A 17,779-nucleotide genomic window follows, 5' to 3' on the forward strand; every position below is an offset into this window, starting at 1 on the left:
TCTTTAGTAAAAATTGAAAAAGAAGAATGGAACTGAAAAATTTAACATGTTCATGTTAAGTTGACATTTAATTTCAAGAAGCTTCATCAAAACGTTTTAAAGGCCTCTGACATGAGAAGTTGAGTTGCTTTATGCTACTAATTTTAGTCTCTTGTTTGACTAAAGTTAGATAACAGCCTCTATGTTATGTTCAGAGATGAATAACAAAGATCTTTAGATCAAAATTCTAAAAACAAAATAAACAAACAAAACAGGTCAGAGGACACAAATTTGTGGCTTCTCTGATTCCCAGTAATTCTGGTCTTTCGAGATCAGAGACTTGTCTACCACAGGCAGAGCCATCTTCTCTGCCCATTGAAACAAATTTCAGCATGTATACTACTCAGCCTCAAGATAATATTTCATACATAAACTCCAAGACCTCCCTTGCAGTAGGAAAACTGGCAGTGACATAGGAAAGAAGCACCTCAAACTACATAAGGAACAATTGATAGTAGCATCCTGTATAAGCTCTCCGAAATTGAGTTCAGAGTGGAAATATTCAGGATGTTCAGCAAACTAAAAAACAAAAACAAAAAAAAAAACAAAAAAAACAATGGGGAACATACAGTCAATAAAACACAAGAGGATATGCGAGCAAAATTGATAAAAATACAAACAGAAATATCAGAATAAAATCTTATTAGGCAAGATGAAAAATTCATTGGAAGTTCTCAGCAGAATTAACAGCCGCTGAAGACCAGTGATCTTGAAGATGAATTGCAGAAGACCTCCAAACAACAAGATGGAACAAAGTCTCAAAATAAATGAATAAACCACAAGAGAACTTTAAGGTCAATTCAACAAAACAAAATAAAAATCATTTGGGGTACTGGATAGCCAGGAAGAAAAACTTTTGAAGAAACAACAGTCAGACACTATTGCTGAGAAGTTCCCAAAGCTAGAGAGTACATTCAGCCATATCTTGGACTGAAAGAGATCCAAGTAAAAACACCCTACGACACATAGAAATAGAATACTGAAAATAGCAACCCTCCCCCAAAGAATTACATCCAAATATATACAGCAGATTTTTCAAAGAAAACTATCCAGGAATGAAGACTGTGGTGGGATATAGTGGGGGGGGGGAATCAATAAATAAACACCTCACCAAGAATACTTAATTCAGCCAGATGCTCACTCAGATAATTCTGTTGCCTACAAGAAAGACATTTGAACAGTCAGAACAAATGCAGGTTCAAAGTCAAAGGTTGGAAGACAATTCTTCAAAAAACACATTTGCTTGTAAACGATGGGGGTGGGGAGGCATACTATTATCAGATTTCATAGATTTTAGGCTCATAAAGGTTTTAAGAGACAGTGAGGCTACTATTTTATTTCAGCACCGTGGTTACAAAATTGTTCCTGGTTGTGTTTCAGCCATAGAATATACACAACCTTTCACCAGTGCATATTTAACACCAACAATGCCCCCAGTTTCCCTCCCACCAAACACCGAATGTGCCTCTGGGCATTTTATTTTTCTCTCTCTCTCTTTAGCTACTTTTTGACACTGTGGCTTGCACTATTGCTAATTAAAGGGTGTTGAATGGTTGGTTGTGCATTCCACAATCCCCAGAGAGGGAAAGAGATTCCCATTCTTTCTATCAGGGTAGTTAGTACAAGTGACGCAGGTCCAGCAGCAATTCCAACACAGGAAATAATCCACACACAATTGGGAAGCAGGCCAGAAACTCACACCTCAAGCTATTTACCCACAAGCCATCACTCCACCACGGGGAACCTAGATGGCAAATCCTCCTCCAGGCCTCCTGAGTAGCCTTTATTGGAATAAACAATGTCCACCCCCAAAGGAGAGGAAAGCCAGATGAGGAGGTAATAGGGAAACATCTTTTTAACAAGAAAACCACAGGAACCAATTGAGAGACATCTAATTAGAAGGCAATATGAGGACCAATCCAAAGGCCTCTACCAACAAAAGCCTACCATGCATATTACTTTATCCTCTTTCAGCACCCAATTCTTGTCCAATGTGATCAGTTCCAACTATTATTGTCATAGTAGAGCCTTCTCTACCCTTACTAGACTCATCACTCTTTGTGGCAAGCTTCCTACCATAGGCTTGTCCTCCTGGTCCTCATCTCTATTGTCTCTGGAAATTATTACCATACTATCTTTTATTTTTCTTATATCCCATAAATGAATGAGATTAATGTATGTATATCTCTCAGGCTAATTTCACTCAGCATAATACTCTCCATATCCTTCTATGTATAAACAAATATCATGAATTCATTTTTCCTAACAATGGCATAGTATTCTATTGTGTAGATATACCACCATTTCTTTAACTACTCATCTGTTCTCGGTCACTTGGGTTGTTTCTAGATTCTGGCTATTTAAAACAGTGCTGCAACAAACAGGAATTTAGAAGGCTTTTCTGCATGATGATTTTGAGTTTCTGGGGTATGATGAGTACCAGCTCATAACATAATGCTTGCCACAAAGAGGTGTGAATGCCTATCTAAAGATAGGAAGTGAGTTGGGGTCAGGGAGGAAAATGGGGGAGATTGGGAGCAGGAAGATGGCATTGATGAAGGGTGTTTTACATTTTATGACTAAACCTAAGTATGAACATTTCTGTAACAATTATGTTTAAATAAATAATTAAAAAAAGAAAGATAAAATGTCTGTTTATTTCTTTTCCCCATTTTAGATGGTGTTAGACTTTTAATTTTCTTCTTGCTAAGTTTTATCAATGCTTTATATATTTTAGACATTACAGTGGAAAAATGGATCAGAAAGTTGAATCCAATATATTTTACTTCCTGCAAGAATATTCACAGCAAATACAAATTCAAAGTCAAAATTTGTAGGCAATTCTTCAAGGAAACAACTCCCTCTTGCTTATGGGGCAGGCATTTTACTTCACTCTCTCACTATGTATCTCCCTCTCTCTTTCATTGAATGAGATTATTAGTGTTGAGGTGTCAGTCTTGTCTTTAAAGAAACTCCCTTAATGTTGCTTAAAAAACTGATTTTTTTAAAGACAACATAAATTGTTGCTTGTCCCTGAACTCTGTTTTATTCCTTTAAAAATAAATGACAATCTAGCAGAAAATAGTATTCTTGGTTAGGTATTTATTTCACTGATTTTTATACACTATTCCTCAACTCTCCTGCTTAGTAAAGTCTCATTCGATAGATCTGTGAATTTTATGGAATTTCTTTTGTATATACAGTATATACTCGAGTATAAGCCAACTTGAGTATAAGCCAACCCCCCAATTTTACCCTAAAAACTGAAAAACTTAGTGCTCAAGTATACGCCAAGGTAGAAAATGCAGCAGCCACTGGTAAACTTCAAAAATAAAAATATATAACTAAAACAATTACAATAATTGAGGAATCAATAAGTTAAATGTTTTTCAATATTTATTGCTAAAGAAAAACTATAAACTAGCAATAATAGCTTTAAAACTTTAAATAAAGTGCAAAAAACCGTAACTTAACAGGTAATCAAGCTAAATCACAAGGTTAAATCCTTCAAAACTGGATTCCTCCTTCTTCTCCTCATCTGTATGTCCAAACAGCTTCAGCTGTATCTGATGTGAGGGTATCGGCATAGACATTGTCATCATCACTGAGTTTGCAGATATCATCATCACTTCTGTTGGTCTCATACAAAGTGCAGAATATTGTGGGTTAAATAGTTCAGTGGCATCCAGTTCAGTTCAGCCGCCTACCTCTTCAGCTCAGCCTGACTTGTGGTCTGATCTGAAGCACTGCCCCCTCCAGCAGACTACGTGCATTTGATTCCATGCGCAAATACCAAATCAAATAACTGTATGACTTGAGTATAAACCGAGTTCGGGTATTGGGGCACAAATTTTGTGCTGAAAAATTCAGCTTATACTAGAGTATATAGGTATGTTCCCTCCGCCTTTTTTTTTTTTTTTTTTAAATCTTACTGCCTTCAGTATTCTGTGTCTGCCTTTGGATTTTGTCATTCAGATTATAATATATCTTGGAGTTTGCCTACTTGAGTCTAATTTCGTTGGGATCTCTGGGTCTTCTTGAATATTAGAACCTGTACTTATCAACTCTAGAAAATTCATAATTATGATTTCTTAGTGTTTCTTCATAAAATTTGCCTTCCTATTTTTATTTTTTATTTATTTATTTATTTATTTATTTATTTATTTATTTATTTATTTTTGGCCAGGATGAGGACTTCAGTGGGTTTTTATTGTTCTTTTTTTTGTCTGTTTTTATTTGGGGGCCACACCGGTTGATGTTCAAGACTTACTCATGGCTTTGCACTCAGGGATTATTCATGGCAGGGCTAGGCAAAAGATATGAGATGTTCGGAATTGAACCCGGGTTTGCCAGGTGTAAAACAAACGATCTACCCTCTGAATTATCATCCTGGTCTCTGATCCTTTGAAAACATTCTATAGTCCTCTGATATGCTGTTCATTTCTTCTCAAGACTTTTCCCATAGTTTATTGCTTTCTAGAGTTTTCCTGTATATTATTTGGAAGCTCTTCAATTTTTTCTTTAGTTATTATTATTCCACTCAGATCTTCTATTGAGGGTTTTTTTTTTTCTTAATCACCTACCATACTCTTCACTTCTTATTAGTGATTTTCTCATTTTGGCTCGCATACATTTTTGTGCTTTGCTATTACCAGTGTTCCTTTGAGCTTATTAAACATCCTCACTGTGGTGTCTATAAAGACATTCTCTGAAGATTTATACAATTGATTGGTACTAGTAGAGCCATTTTTATATTATTTTTCATTAATTAAACTTGGAGGACTTCTACAAGGGTTTCCCATTATATTTGCAATGGTTCTACTATGCTGAAAGTTAATCTTTTCAGTTATCTTCCCACCTATCCCCACTTCCCACCACAATTTTTGAGGGATTAGATTGGGTTTCAGTATATCTCCTTCCTTGACTATCTTCACCCAATAATAGGACATGTAATAATAATAATAATTAAAACAATAAAGCATTGTGAAATGCAATGAATAGAGCTATTATGCAGCCATGTAGGCAGAGGAATGGACAATAAAGAGTTGGGTCTGCTGAGGAGACAGAGGTGAAGGGACTGTAGGTACCCAGTGGAAAGAGAGGAAACTCTTCATCTGTTTTCAAAAAAGGCCCTAGGAGTGTCATCTGAAAGGATAATCTCACCTAGAAGGTTGAATGAGCAAGAAGCGGCTCAGAGATGTGGAGGTGAGCTTCCTGGTATTATTTCCAAAAATAAAAGTATTTTATGTTTGCCTTGCATGCCACCACCACCGGACAGAGTGGTTCAAATCCCATCGTCCCATATGATCCCCCATGTCTGCCAGGAGCAATTTCTGAATGCAAAGTCAGGAGTAACCACTGAGCGCCACCGGGTGTGACCAAAAAAACAAACAAACAAAAGTATAATGTAAAAATATTTAGAAGTTCCTTTTTATGTACCTTTCACAGCTGTGTTGTACATTTTTACTCATTAACTTAAAAACATCAAGCTTTTTTTTTTGTCTCATGAATTACTTGAGAGTACAGTTACCTTTGAAAACACAGAATTTTGAACACATTTCTTAGATTAATCAAAAAACTACATATGGGACAGGAGAGATAACATGGAGGTAAGGCGTTTGCCTTGAATGCTGAAGGACGGTGTTTCGAATCCCGGCATCCCATATGGTCCCCCGAGCCTGTCAGGAGCAATTTCTGAGCATAGAGCCAGGAGGAACCCCTGAGCGCTGCTGGGTGTGACCCAAACTCCCCCCTAAAAAACACAAAAAACTACATATAACTTTTGACACATCAACAAATTTTGATCTACTGTTGACAAAAGACCTTACTCAACATAAATAGTTAATTAATATATATTTAGCTGGGGCCAGAGCAGTGGCCTTGCACGTGCTAAACTAGGACGAACCATGGTTCGATCCCCTGGTATCCCATATGGTCCCCTAAGCTAGAAGCGATTTCTGATAAGATAGCTCTGAGCATCACCAAGTGTGGCCCAAAAAGAAAAAAAATGTATGTATATATTTAGCTTATTTTCTCTATATATATGATCTACAATTTTATAATAAAATAAGCAAGAAAAGTGATATTAAGTAAATTATAAGAAATAGAAAATACTTTTACAGAGCTTTACTCTATCGATAGCATAAACTTGCATCGTCATAAGATGAATTGTCTGTCAGTACCTATATCAATATTGTCTACAGTAGTTATTAAAGAATCAATCATCTGTTCATAAGATGAATTATCTATCAGTATCTACATCAATATTCTATGCAATACTTTTCAAACAATACAACTTCTTGCAATGTTATGATTTTCCCTGCTTTGGGGGAGCAACTCCAACATCGATGTACATTATACATTGTACATGTTGAACTCAGAATTTTGCATGTTAGTCATATGCTCTACCATTGAACTTCAACTCAGACTCTCAGAGGGCTTAGAGAAGACACTTCTACATTTTAATTCACTGAAAAAGGAATAAAAACTGTTTATACTCTGACTGTGGTCATTTTGCTCTACTGCCAACTATACACAATTATGATCAACATGATTTTTTTATATTTATTATTTTTGGGGCCACACCCAGCAGTGCTCAGGGTGAAATGCAATGAATAGAGCTATTATGCAGCCATGTAGGCAGAGGAATGGACAATAAAGAGTTGGGTCTGCTGAGGAGACAGAGGTGAAGGGACTGTAGGTACCCAGTGGAAAGAGAGGAGACTCTTCATCTGTTTCTGAGGTCAGAAATTGCTCCTGGCAGGGTCTGGGGACCAGGAATTGGTCCCAGGTCCATTCTGGGTCGGCCGCGTGCAAGGCAAATGCCCTGCATGGTGTTATCTCTCTGCCCCTATTATCAACAAGATTTATTGCTGCATTTGTTTACAGCTCTCCCAACTGTGAATGTTACCATTGATGATGATCTGTTGTACGTATAAAGTCTGATTAACTTACATTCTTATAAGGGTTTGCATCTATTTTATGGTAGTAAATAAAAATAACATCTACTTACACTTCTTTGTATAAGTAGACATATGTTTTTGACATACCTTTTTAATTAAATTCTTCCATAATTTCAGGCAAGGTTCATCTGTGTTTGTTTCAAATGGTTGCAAATGAAATTATCAGAAAACATATAAATAAAATCAACTTGTGGTAATTTTTATATCTCACAATGGTGTTACTTTTAAAGTAACTAAGGATTTGCTAAGCTTGTAGTTACTGGTTCAGCTTTTTGCATTATTTTTTGTATTATTGTTTATAATCATTGAGTTGGTCGGCATCTAGTCACTTTTCCCATAAAATTTAATGTGCTCTTACTGGGCTGTTGATTTATGAAATATAAAGATGTTGTGCAACTACACATGTGGCCACACACTCCAGGAACTACGGAGCTGGTTCTCTTTTAAATTGAAGAGATTGTATACAGTGGCTGCCAAGCCTCTCTGGAAGAAAGCGAAATTTACCTAGCCCAAGTGCAAGAAGGTCTCAGAGGTCGCTGTTTTTGGTTTGTTTGTTTTGATTTTTTTTTCGGTCACACCCGGCAGCACTCAGGGGCCACTCCTGGCTCTATGCTCAGAAATCACCCCTGGCAGGCTCGGGGGACCATATGGGACACCGGGTTTCGAACCACCATCCTTCTGCATGCAAGGCAAAAACCTTACCGCTGCGCTATCTCTCTGGCCACTCAGAGGTTGTTTTGTTATTTATTTATTTATTTATTTATTATTACTATTATTTTGGTTTTTGGGTCACACCCCGCAGCGCTCAGGGGTTACTACCGTCTCTACACTCAGAAATCACTCATGGCAGGCTTAGGGGACCATATGGAATGCAGGGATTTGAACCATCATCCTGCATGCAAGGCAAATGCCCTATCTCCATGCTATCTCTCCAGCCCCTTGTTTTGTTTTTTAACTAAGATCTACCTACCTGGGATAATTTGACATTTTGACATTCTTTCCAGGTGTGCATATATCTATTTCAAGTGATGTTTGTGTCGGGGGGGGGGGGGGAGGCATAAGATGCCACAAAGTTGAATTACTGGATTATATGGAAGTTCTATTTTTACTCTTTTGAAAATATCTATATTTTTTCTGTAGAGGCTTAATCAGACAACTTTTCACATTAACCATATGAGGGAATTTCAGTTTTATTACATTCACATCAACATTGGATCTTTTTGATACAGTCTTTTTGATATATGCCTTTCTTACTAGCATGAGATATCCATGTTGGCTTTTTGTTTGTTTGTTTTGCTTTTTTTTGGTTGTTTTAGAGGATGTTGTTGTTATTGTTGTTTGGGGTTCGGGGCCACACCTACTTGTACATAAGGCTTATCTCTGCCTGTGTGCTCAGAGGTCACTTCTAGCAGTATTTGGGGGACCCATATGTGATGTCAGACATCGAACTCAGGTCACTCACAATTAAAGCAAAGACCTTTTCCACTGTATTGTCTGTGGCCCCAATATCTGAATTATTTTGACTTGTATTTTCCTGTTAATAAGTAATGAATAATTTTTATCTTCAGGTTTTGTTCAAATACTTTCTTTTATTTTAAAGAGTTTTGTTTTCTTGCTTGTGGCATCTTGTTTTTGCTTTTACTCTATCATTGTGTCTTTGAAATAGCTTACTGGAGGTGAAGCTTTGTTCAATATTGTGTTTTGTTTGTTTGTTTTGTCTTGGAGCTGGAAATGCTCAGGATTTACTCCTGGTTCTATGCTTAGGGACACTCTGAAGGGGATTGAGGAGGAATCATGTGTCACCAGGGGTTAAAGCTGGTTTGCTGTGTGCAAAGCAAGTGCCTTACTTGTTGTACTATCTCTCCACCTTCAATATTGCTTTTTAGTTCAATTAGATATTCTCTGTTTTAATTGGTGAGTTTATTACATTTTAACTTATGTATTATTAATATATGGATTACAATTTAGAATGGTGCTGCTTTACAAATCTATATTGCATTTGTTTTTGTTTAGTTTACTTTGCTTTTAAACATTTTTTGGATACCATTTTACTTTAATTATCAGATTAGTTATGCATCTAATTTTTTTTACTATAGCACAAAGATTTATATTATATATTTACAACACAGATGTTCAAACATCTCACTTGACTCATTTGTGTCAAGTGAAAGTATTCTTTGTGGGGATTGGAGAGAGAGTACAGCAGGTAGGGCACTTGCTTTACATGTTGCTGACCTGGATTTGAATCCTGGCATCACATTTGGTTCCCTGAGCACTACCAGGAGTGATTCCTGAGTGCAGAGACAGGTGTAATCACTGAGCATCTGCAGTGTGATCCAAAAACCAAAAAAGAGCATTATTTGTGTTTGTTACTACTTTACTTTCAAGCTAATTATTTCTATTTGAATCTTTTTAAAACTTTCTATTTTCTTGCTATTGTTACCCACTTTTTTTTAAACATATATTGTCTACCTTTTCTATTGAAGCCTTTAGTAAATTATTCAATGGTTTTGACATTTTTCTATCTGATATCTTCACTATCTGGCATTATATGTTTAGTCCTGCTGGCTTTTTTTTTATCATTACAAACTTTTTATAATTCTTTTTTCATGGGCCCCATAATTTAAGATTGAATATTCCCCATCATATGTAAGATGATGGAGTCTGAGATAAATCATAATTATGCCTGGAAAGAATAAGGCATATTTTTCTGCACATGTACATGGCTAAGCCTATGTAGTTAGGAGTTGAACTGGATTTGAACTTGATGTTGCTATGATCATCTTCTGACATCACTGCCTTCAAATTTCTCTAGATTGGAATGCTTAGATTGGAACCTGGTTTACTAAAAATGGCTCTTCACAATAGTCTTGACTTGTCCTTAATTTTAACCTTCCTTGAATCATGAACTGTCAGAGAGTATATATCTCCACTTCCTCCAAAGACTCCAAAGACCCCAAAACTATTCAGAAGACATCTGTGCTCTGTGTTCATTGTAGTACTAGTCACAATAACCTAGATTTGGAACAACCCAAGTGTCTAAGAATAGCTGACCAGATAGAGAAACTATTGTCTATACACACAATGCAATGCTATTTGACTATAAGAAAAGATAAAATCACTCAAATTGCTGCTTGGATGGAACTGTAGATTACCATATTGAGTGAAGTTAGCTAAAAGGAAAGAAGCAGATACAGAAAGATCTCTCTTATATGTTGGCTATTTATAAAAGTTTAATAACCTAAGCAATAGAACCTGCAAATAGGCCTACAGAACTAAGCTTATAACTGTGGGGAAAGGGGAACACTTGGGTGGAGGTTGTGGTATTGAAATAGTATAACATAAATTCCTATCATCAATAGTATTATAAGGGACTGTACAGTAGGAAGAGCTCTTACCTTGCATGTAGCTGACCAGATTTGATCCTCAGAACCCTATATGGTCCACCAAGCCACACCAGAAATAATCCCTAAGCACAGAACCAGGAGTAAACTCCAAGCACTGTCGGGTAAAGTCCCCAAACAAAATAAAGCAAATTTAGATCACAGTGCTTGAGATTTTTTAATTAAGTATTTATAATTATTTAAATCTACCAAAATATGGCTTCTACATAAACTTGAACAAAAAGTAAAGCTTTAACATATACATTGAGATGGGGCACCCTGGGTTTTCCCCACTCCCAGGCCGGGTCTGGGGACCGGCCTAGGTTGGGCTTAAATCCCTGTCCTTCGGGCTTGGGAGGGTCTCTCTCCCTTCCTGGAGCTGGATTTTTAGCAGCACGGGCGGGCAGCTGGCAGACCTCCGTATGTGCCAGCGGCCTTTTGGCCTGGCCTACGGTGGGGGGCCCGGACCTGGGTCACCCGAACCCCCTGTCCCCCTTTCCTCCGGATCTCCAGGTGGGTTTCTGGGAGGAGCTCATGGGGCACCCTGGGTTTTCCCCACTCCCAGGCCGGGTCTGGGGACCGGCCTAGGTTGGGCTTAAATCCCTGTCCTTCGGGCTTGGGAGGGTCTCTCTCCCTTCCTGGAGCTGGATTTTTAGCAGCACGGGCGGGCAGCTGGCAGACCTCCGTATGTGCCAGCGGCCTTTTGGCCTGGCCTACGGTGGGGGGCCCGGACCTGGGTCACCCGAACCCCCTGTCCCCCTTTCCTCCGGATCTCCAGGTGGGTTTCTGGGAGGAGCTCATGGGGCACCCTGGGTTTTCCCCACTCCCAGGCCGGGTCTGGGGACCGGCCTAGGTTGGGCTTAAATCCCTGTCCTTCGGGCTTGGGAGGGTCTCTCTCCCTTCCTGGAGCTGGATTTTTAGCAGCACGGGCGGGCAGCTGGCAGACCTCCGTATGTGCCAGCGGCCTTTCGGCCTGGCCTAGGGTGGGGGGCCCGGACCTGGGTCACCCGAACCCCCTCTCCCCCTTTCCTCCGGATCTCCAGGTGGGTTTCTGGGAGGAGCTGATGGGGCACCCTGGGTTTTCCCCACTCCCAGGCCGGGTCTGGGGACCGGCCTAGGTTGGGCTTAAATCCCTGTCCTTCGGGCTTGGGAGGGTCTCTCTCCCTTCCTGGAGCTGGATTTTTAGCAGCACGGGCGGGCAGCTGGCAGACCTCCGTATGTGCCAGCGGCCTTTTGGCCTGGCCTACGGTGGGGGGCCCGGACCTGGGTCACCCGAACCCCCTGTCCCCCTTTCCTCCGGATCTCCAGGTGGGTTTCTGGGAGGAGCTGATGGGGCACCCTGGGTTTTCCCCACTCCCAGGCCGGGTCTGGGGACCGGCCTAGGTTGGGCTTAAATCCCTGTCCTTCGGGCTTGGGAGGGTCTCTCTCCCTTCCTGGAGCTGGATTTTTAGCAGCACGGGCGGGCAGCTGGCAGACCTCCGTATGTGCCAGCGGCCTTTTGGCCTGGCCTAGGGTGGGGGGCCCGGACCTGGGTCACCCGAACCCCCTGTCCCCCTTTCCTCCGGATCTCCAGGTGGGTTTCTGGGAGGAGCTCATGGGGCACCCTGGGTTTTCCCCACTCCCAGGCCGGGTCTGGGGACCGGCCTAGGTTGGGCTTAAATCCCTGTCCTTCGGGCTTGGGAGGGTCTCTCTCCCTTCCTGGAGCTGGATTTTTAGCAGCACGGGCGGGCAGCTGGCAGACCTCCGTATGTGCCAGCGGCCTTTCGGCCTGGCCTAGGGTGGGGGGCCCGGACCTGGGTCACCCGAACCCCCTCTCCCCCTTTCCTCCGGATCTCCAGGTGGGTTTCTGGGAGGAGCTGATGGGGCACCCTGGGTTTTCCCCACTCCCAGGCCGGGTCTGGGGACCGGCCTAGGTTGGGCTTAAATCCCTGTCCTTCGGGCTTGGGAGGGTCTCTCTCCCTTCCTGGAGCTGGATTTTTAGCAGCACGGGCGGGCAGCTGGCAGACCTCCGTATGTGCCAGCGGCCTTTTGGCCTGGCCTACGGTGGGGGGCCCGGACCTGGGTCACCCGAACCCCCTGTCCCCCTTTCCTCCGGATCTCCAGGTGGGTTTCTGGGAGGAGCTGATGGGGCACCCTGGGTTTTCCCCACTCCCAGGCCGGGTCTGGGGAGCGGCCTAGGTTGGGCTTAAATCCCTGTCCTTCGGGCTTGGGAGGGTCTCTCTCCCTTCCTGGAGCTGGATTTTTAGCAGCACGGGCGGGCAGCTGGCAGACCTCCGTATGTGCCAGCGGCCTTTCGGCCTGGCCTAGGGTGGGGGGCCCGGACCTGGGTCACCCGGACCCCCTCTCCCCCTTTCCTCCGGATCTCCAGGTGGGTTTCTGGGAGGAGCTGATGGGGCACCCTGGGTTTTCCCCACTCCCAGGCCGGGTCTGGGGACCGGCCTAGGTTGGGCTTAAATCCCTGTCCTTCGGGCTTGGGAGGGTCTCTCTCCCTTCCTGGAGCTGGATTTTTAGCAGCACGGGCGGGCAGCTGGCAGACCTCCGTATGTGCCAGCGGCCTTTCGGCCTGGCCTAGGGTGGGGGGCCCGGACCTGGGTCACCCGAACCCCCTCTCCCCCTTTCCTCCGGATCTCCAGGTGGGTTTCTGGGAGGAGCTGATGGGGCACCCTGGGTTTTCCCCACTCCCAGGCCGGGTCTGGGGACCGGCCTAGGTTGGGCTTAAATCCCTGTCCTTCGGGCTTGGGAGGGTCTCTCTCCCTTCCTGGAGCTGGATTTTTAGCAGCACGGGCGGGCAGCTGGCAGACCTCCGTATGTGCCAGCGGCCTTTTGGCCTGGCCTAGGGTGGGGGGCCCGGACCTGGGTCACCCGAACCCCCTCTCCCCCTTTCCTCCGGATCTCCAGGTGGGTTTCTGGGAGGAGCTGATGGGGCACCCTGGGTTTTCCCCACTCCCAGGCCGGGTCTGGGGACCGGCCTAGGTTGGGCTTAAATCCCTGTCCTTCGGGCTTGGGAGGGTCTCTCTCCCTTCCTGGAGCTGGATTTTTAGCAGCACGGGCGGGCAGCTGGCAGACCTCCGTATGTGCCAGCGGCCTTTTGGCCTGGCCTAGGGTGGGGGCCCGGACCTGGGTCACCCGAACCCCCTCTCCCCCTTTCCTCCGGATCTCCAGGTGGGTTTCTGGGAGGAGCTCATGGGGCACCCTGGGTTTTCCCCACTCCCAGGCCGGGTCTGGGGACCGGCCTAGGTTGGGCTTAAATCCCTGTCCTTCGGGCTTGGGAGGGTCTCTCTCCCTTCCTGGAGCTGGATTTTTAGCAGCACGGGCGGGCAGCTGGCAGACCTCCGTATGTGCCAGCGGCCTTTTGGCCTGGCCTAGGGTGGGGGGCCCGGACCTGGGTCACCCGAACCCCCTCTCCCCCTTTCCTCCGGATCTCCAGGTGGGTTTCTGGGAGGAGCTGATGGGGCACCCTGGGTTTTCCCCACTCCCAGGCCGGGTCTGGGGACCGGCCTAGGTTGGGCTTAAATCCCTGTCCTTCGGGCTTGGGAGGGTCTCTCTCCCTTCCTGGAGCTGGATTTTTAGCAGCACGGGCGGGCAGCTGGCAGACCTCCGTATGTGCCAGCGGCCTTTTGGCCTGGCCTAGGGTGGGGGGCCCGGACCTGGGTCACCCGAACCCCCTCTCCCCCTTTCCTCCGGATCTCCAGGTGGGTTTCTGGGAGGAGCTGATGGGGCACCCTGGGTTTTCCCCACTCCCAGGCCGGGTCTGGGGACCGGCCTAGGTTGGGCTTAAATCCCTGTCCTTCGGGCTTGGGAGGGTCTCTCTCCCTTCCTGGAGCTGGATTTTTAGCAGCACGGGCGGGCAGCTGGCAGACCTCCGTATGTGCCAGCGGCCTTTTGGCCTGGCCTAGGGTGGGGGGCCCGGACCTGGGTCACCCGAACCCCCTCTCCCCCTTTCCTCCGGATCTCCAGGTGGGTTTCTGGGAGGAGCTGATGGGGCACCCTGGGTTTTCCCCACTCCCAGGCCGGGTCTGGGGACCGGCCTGGGTTGGGCTTAAATCCCTGTCCTTCGGGCTTGGGAGGGTCTCTCTCCCTTCCTGGAGCTGGATTTTTAGCAGCACGGGCGGGCAGCTGGCAGACCTCCGTATGTGCCAGCGGCCTTTTGGCCTGGCCTAGGGTGGGGGGCCCGGACCTGGGTCACCCGAACCCCCTCTCCCCCTTTCCTCCGGATCTCCAGGTGGGTTTCTGGGAGGAGCTGATGGGGCACCCTGGGTTTTCCCCACTCCCAGGCCGGGTCTGGGGACCGGCCTAGGTTGGGCTTAAATCCCTGTCCTTCGGGCTTGGGAGGGTCTCTCTCCCTTCCTGGAGCTGGATTTTTAGCAGCACGGGCGGGCAGCTGGCAGACCTCCGTATGTGCCAGCGGCCTTTTGGCCTGGCCTAGGGTGGGGGGCCCGGACCTGGGTCACCCGAACCCCCTCTCCCCCTTTCCTCCGGATCTCCAGGTGGGTTTCTGGGAGGAGCTGATGGGGCCCCCTGGGTTTTCCCCACTCCCAGGCCGGGCCTGGGCACCGGCCTAGGTTGGGCTTAAATCCCTGTCCTTCGGGCTTGGGAGGGTCTCTCTCCCTTCCTGGAGCTGGATTTTTAGCAGCACGGGCGGGCAGCTGGCAGACCTCCGTATGTGCCAGCGGCCTTTTGGCCTGGCCTAGGGTGGGGGGCCCGGACCTGGGTCACCCGAACCCCCTCTCCCCCTTTCCTCCGGATCTCCAGGTGGGTTTCTGGGAGGAGCTGATGGGGCACCCTGGGTTTTCCCCACTCCCAGGCCGGGTCTGGGGACCGGCCTAGGTTGGGCTTAAATCCCTGTCCTTCGGGCTTGGGAGGGTCTCTCTCCCTTCCTGGAGCTGGATTTTTAGCAGCACGGGCGGGCAGCTGGCAGACCTCCGTATGTGCCAGCGGCCTTTTGGCCTGGCCTAGGGTGGGGGGCCCGGACCTGGGTCACCCGAACCCCCTCTCCCCCTTTCCTCCGGATCTCCAGGTGGGTTTCTGGGAGGAGCTGATGGGGCACCCTGGGTTTTCCCCACTCCCAGGCCGGGTCTGGGGACCGGCCTAGGTTGGGCTTAAATCCCTGTCCTTCGGGCTTGGGAGGGTCTCTCTCCCTTCCTGGAGCTGGATTTTTAGCAGCACGGGCGGGCAGCTGGCAGACCTCCGTATGTGCCAGCGGCCTTTTGGCCTGGCCTAGGGTGGGGGGCCCGGACCTGGGTCACCCGAACCCCCTGTCCCCCTTTCCTCCGGATCTCCAGGTGGGTTTCTGGGAGGAGCTCATGGGGCACCCTGGGTTTTCCCCACTCCCAGGCCGGGTCTGGGGACCGGCCTAGGTTGGGCTTAAATCCCTGTCCTTCGGGCTTGGGAGGGTCTCTCTCCCTTCCTGGAGCTGGATTTTTAGCAGCACGGGCGGGCAGCTGGCAGACCTCCGTATGTGCCAGCGGCCTTTCGGCCTGGCCTAGGGTGGGGGGCCCGGACCTGGGTCACCCGAACCCCCTCTCCCCCTTTCCTCCGGATCTCCAGGTGGGTTTCTGGGAGGAGCTGATGGGGCACCCTGGGTTTTCCCCACTCCCAGGCCGGGTCTGGGGACCGGCCTAGGTTGGGCTTAAATCCCTGTCCTTCGGGCTTGGGAGGGTCTCTCTCCCTTCCTGGAGCTGGATTTTTAGCAGCACGGGCGGGCAGCTGGCAGACCTCCGTATGTGCCAGCGGCCTTTTGGCCTGGCCTACGGTGGGGGGCCCGGACCTGGGTCACCCGAACCCCCTGTCCCCCTTTCCTCCGGATCTCCAGGTGGGTTTCTGGGAGGAGCTGATGGGGCACCCTGGGTTTTCCCCACTCCCAGGCCGGGTCTGGGGACCGGCCTAGGTTGGGCTTAAATCCCTGTCCTTCGGGCTTGGGAGGGTCTCTCTCCCTTCCTGGAGCTGGATTTTTAGCAGCACGGGCGGGCAGCTGGCAGACCTCCGTATGTGCCAGCGGCCTTTCGGCCTGGCCTAGGGTGGGGGGCCCGGACCTGGGTCACCCGGACCCCCTCTCCCCCTTTCCTCCGGATCTCCAGGTGGGTTTCTGGGAGGAGCTCATGGGGCACCCTGGGTTTTCCCCACTCCCAGGCCGGGTCTGGGGACCGGCCTAGGTTGGGCTTAAATCCCTGTCCTTCGGGCTTGGGAGGGTCTCTCTCCCTTCCTGGAGCTGGATTTTTAGCAGCACGGGCGGGCAGCTGGCAGACCTCCGTATGTGCCAGCGGCCTTTCGGCCTGGCCTAGGGTGGGGGGCCCGGACCTGGGTCACCCGAACCCCCTCTCCCCCTTTCCTCCGGATCTCCAGGTGGGTTTCTGGGAGGAGCTCATGGGGCACCCTGGGTTTTCCCCACTCCCAGGCCGGGTCTGGGGACCGGCCTAGGTTGGGCTTAAATCCCTGTCCTTCGGGCTTGGGAGGGTCTCTCTCCCTTCCTGGAGCTGGATTTTTAGCAGCACGGGCGGGCAGCTGGCAGACCTCCGTATGTGCCAGCGGCCTTTTGGCCTGGCCTAGGGTGGGGGGCCCGGACCTGGGTCACCCGAACCCCCTCTCCCCCTTTCCTCCGGATCTCCAGGTGGGTTTCTGGGAGGAGCTGATGGGGCACCCTGGGTTTTCCCCACTCCCAGGCCGGGTCTGGGGACCGGCCTAGGTTGGGCTTAAATCCCTGTCCTTCGGGCTTGGGAGGGTCTCTCTCCCTTCCTGGAGCTGGATTTTTAGCAGCACGGGCGGGCAGCTGGCAGACCTCCGTATGTGCCAGCGGCCTTTTGGCCTGGCCTAGGGTGGGGGCCCGGACCTGGGTCACCCGAACCCCCTCTCCCCCTTTCCTCCGGATCTCCAGGTGGGTTTCTGGGAGGAGCTGATGGGGCACCCTGGGTTTTCCCCACTCCCAGGCCGGGTCTGGGGACCGGCCTAGGTTGGGCTTAAATCCCTGTCCTTCGGGCTTGGGAGGGTCTCTCTCCCTTCCTGGAGCTGGATTTTTAGCAGCACGGGCGGGCAGCTGGCAGACCTCCGTATGTGCCAGCGGCCTTTTGGCCTGGCCTAGGGTGGGGGGCCCGGACCTGGGTCACCCGAACCCCCTCTCCCCCTTTCCTCCGGATCTCCAGGTGGGTTTCTGGGAGGAGCTGATGGGGCACCCTGGGTTTTCCCCACTCCCAGGCCGGGTCTGGGGACCGGCCTAGGTTGGGCTTAAATCCCTGTCCTTCGGGCTTGGGAGGGTCTCTCTCCCTTCCTGGAGCTGGATTTTTAGCAGCACGGGCGGGCAGCTGGCAGACCTCCGTATGTGCCAGCGGCCTTTTGGCCTGGCCTAGGGTGGGGGGCCCGGACCTGGGTCACCCGAACCCCCTCTCCCCCTTTCCTCCGGAT

The 17,779-nt window shown here is 48.2% G+C and overlaps 1 protein-coding gene across 1 annotated transcript in view; it reads right to left on the minus strand.

Annotated features, from left to right (window-relative positions):
* Window positions 1-17,779, minus strand: part of MNS1 (meiosis specific nuclear structural 1) — a 74,023-nt gene that overhangs the window by 45,500 nt on the left and 10,744 nt on the right. The gene's annotated exons all lie outside the window — the stretch shown is intronic.

This window comes from Suncus etruscus, chromosome 5 (assembly GCF_024139225.1).
Source record: "Suncus etruscus isolate mSunEtr1 chromosome 5, mSunEtr1.pri.cur, whole genome shotgun sequence".
In the NCBI taxonomy this organism is placed as follows: domain Eukaryota; kingdom Metazoa; phylum Chordata; class Mammalia; order Eulipotyphla; family Soricidae; genus Suncus; species Suncus etruscus.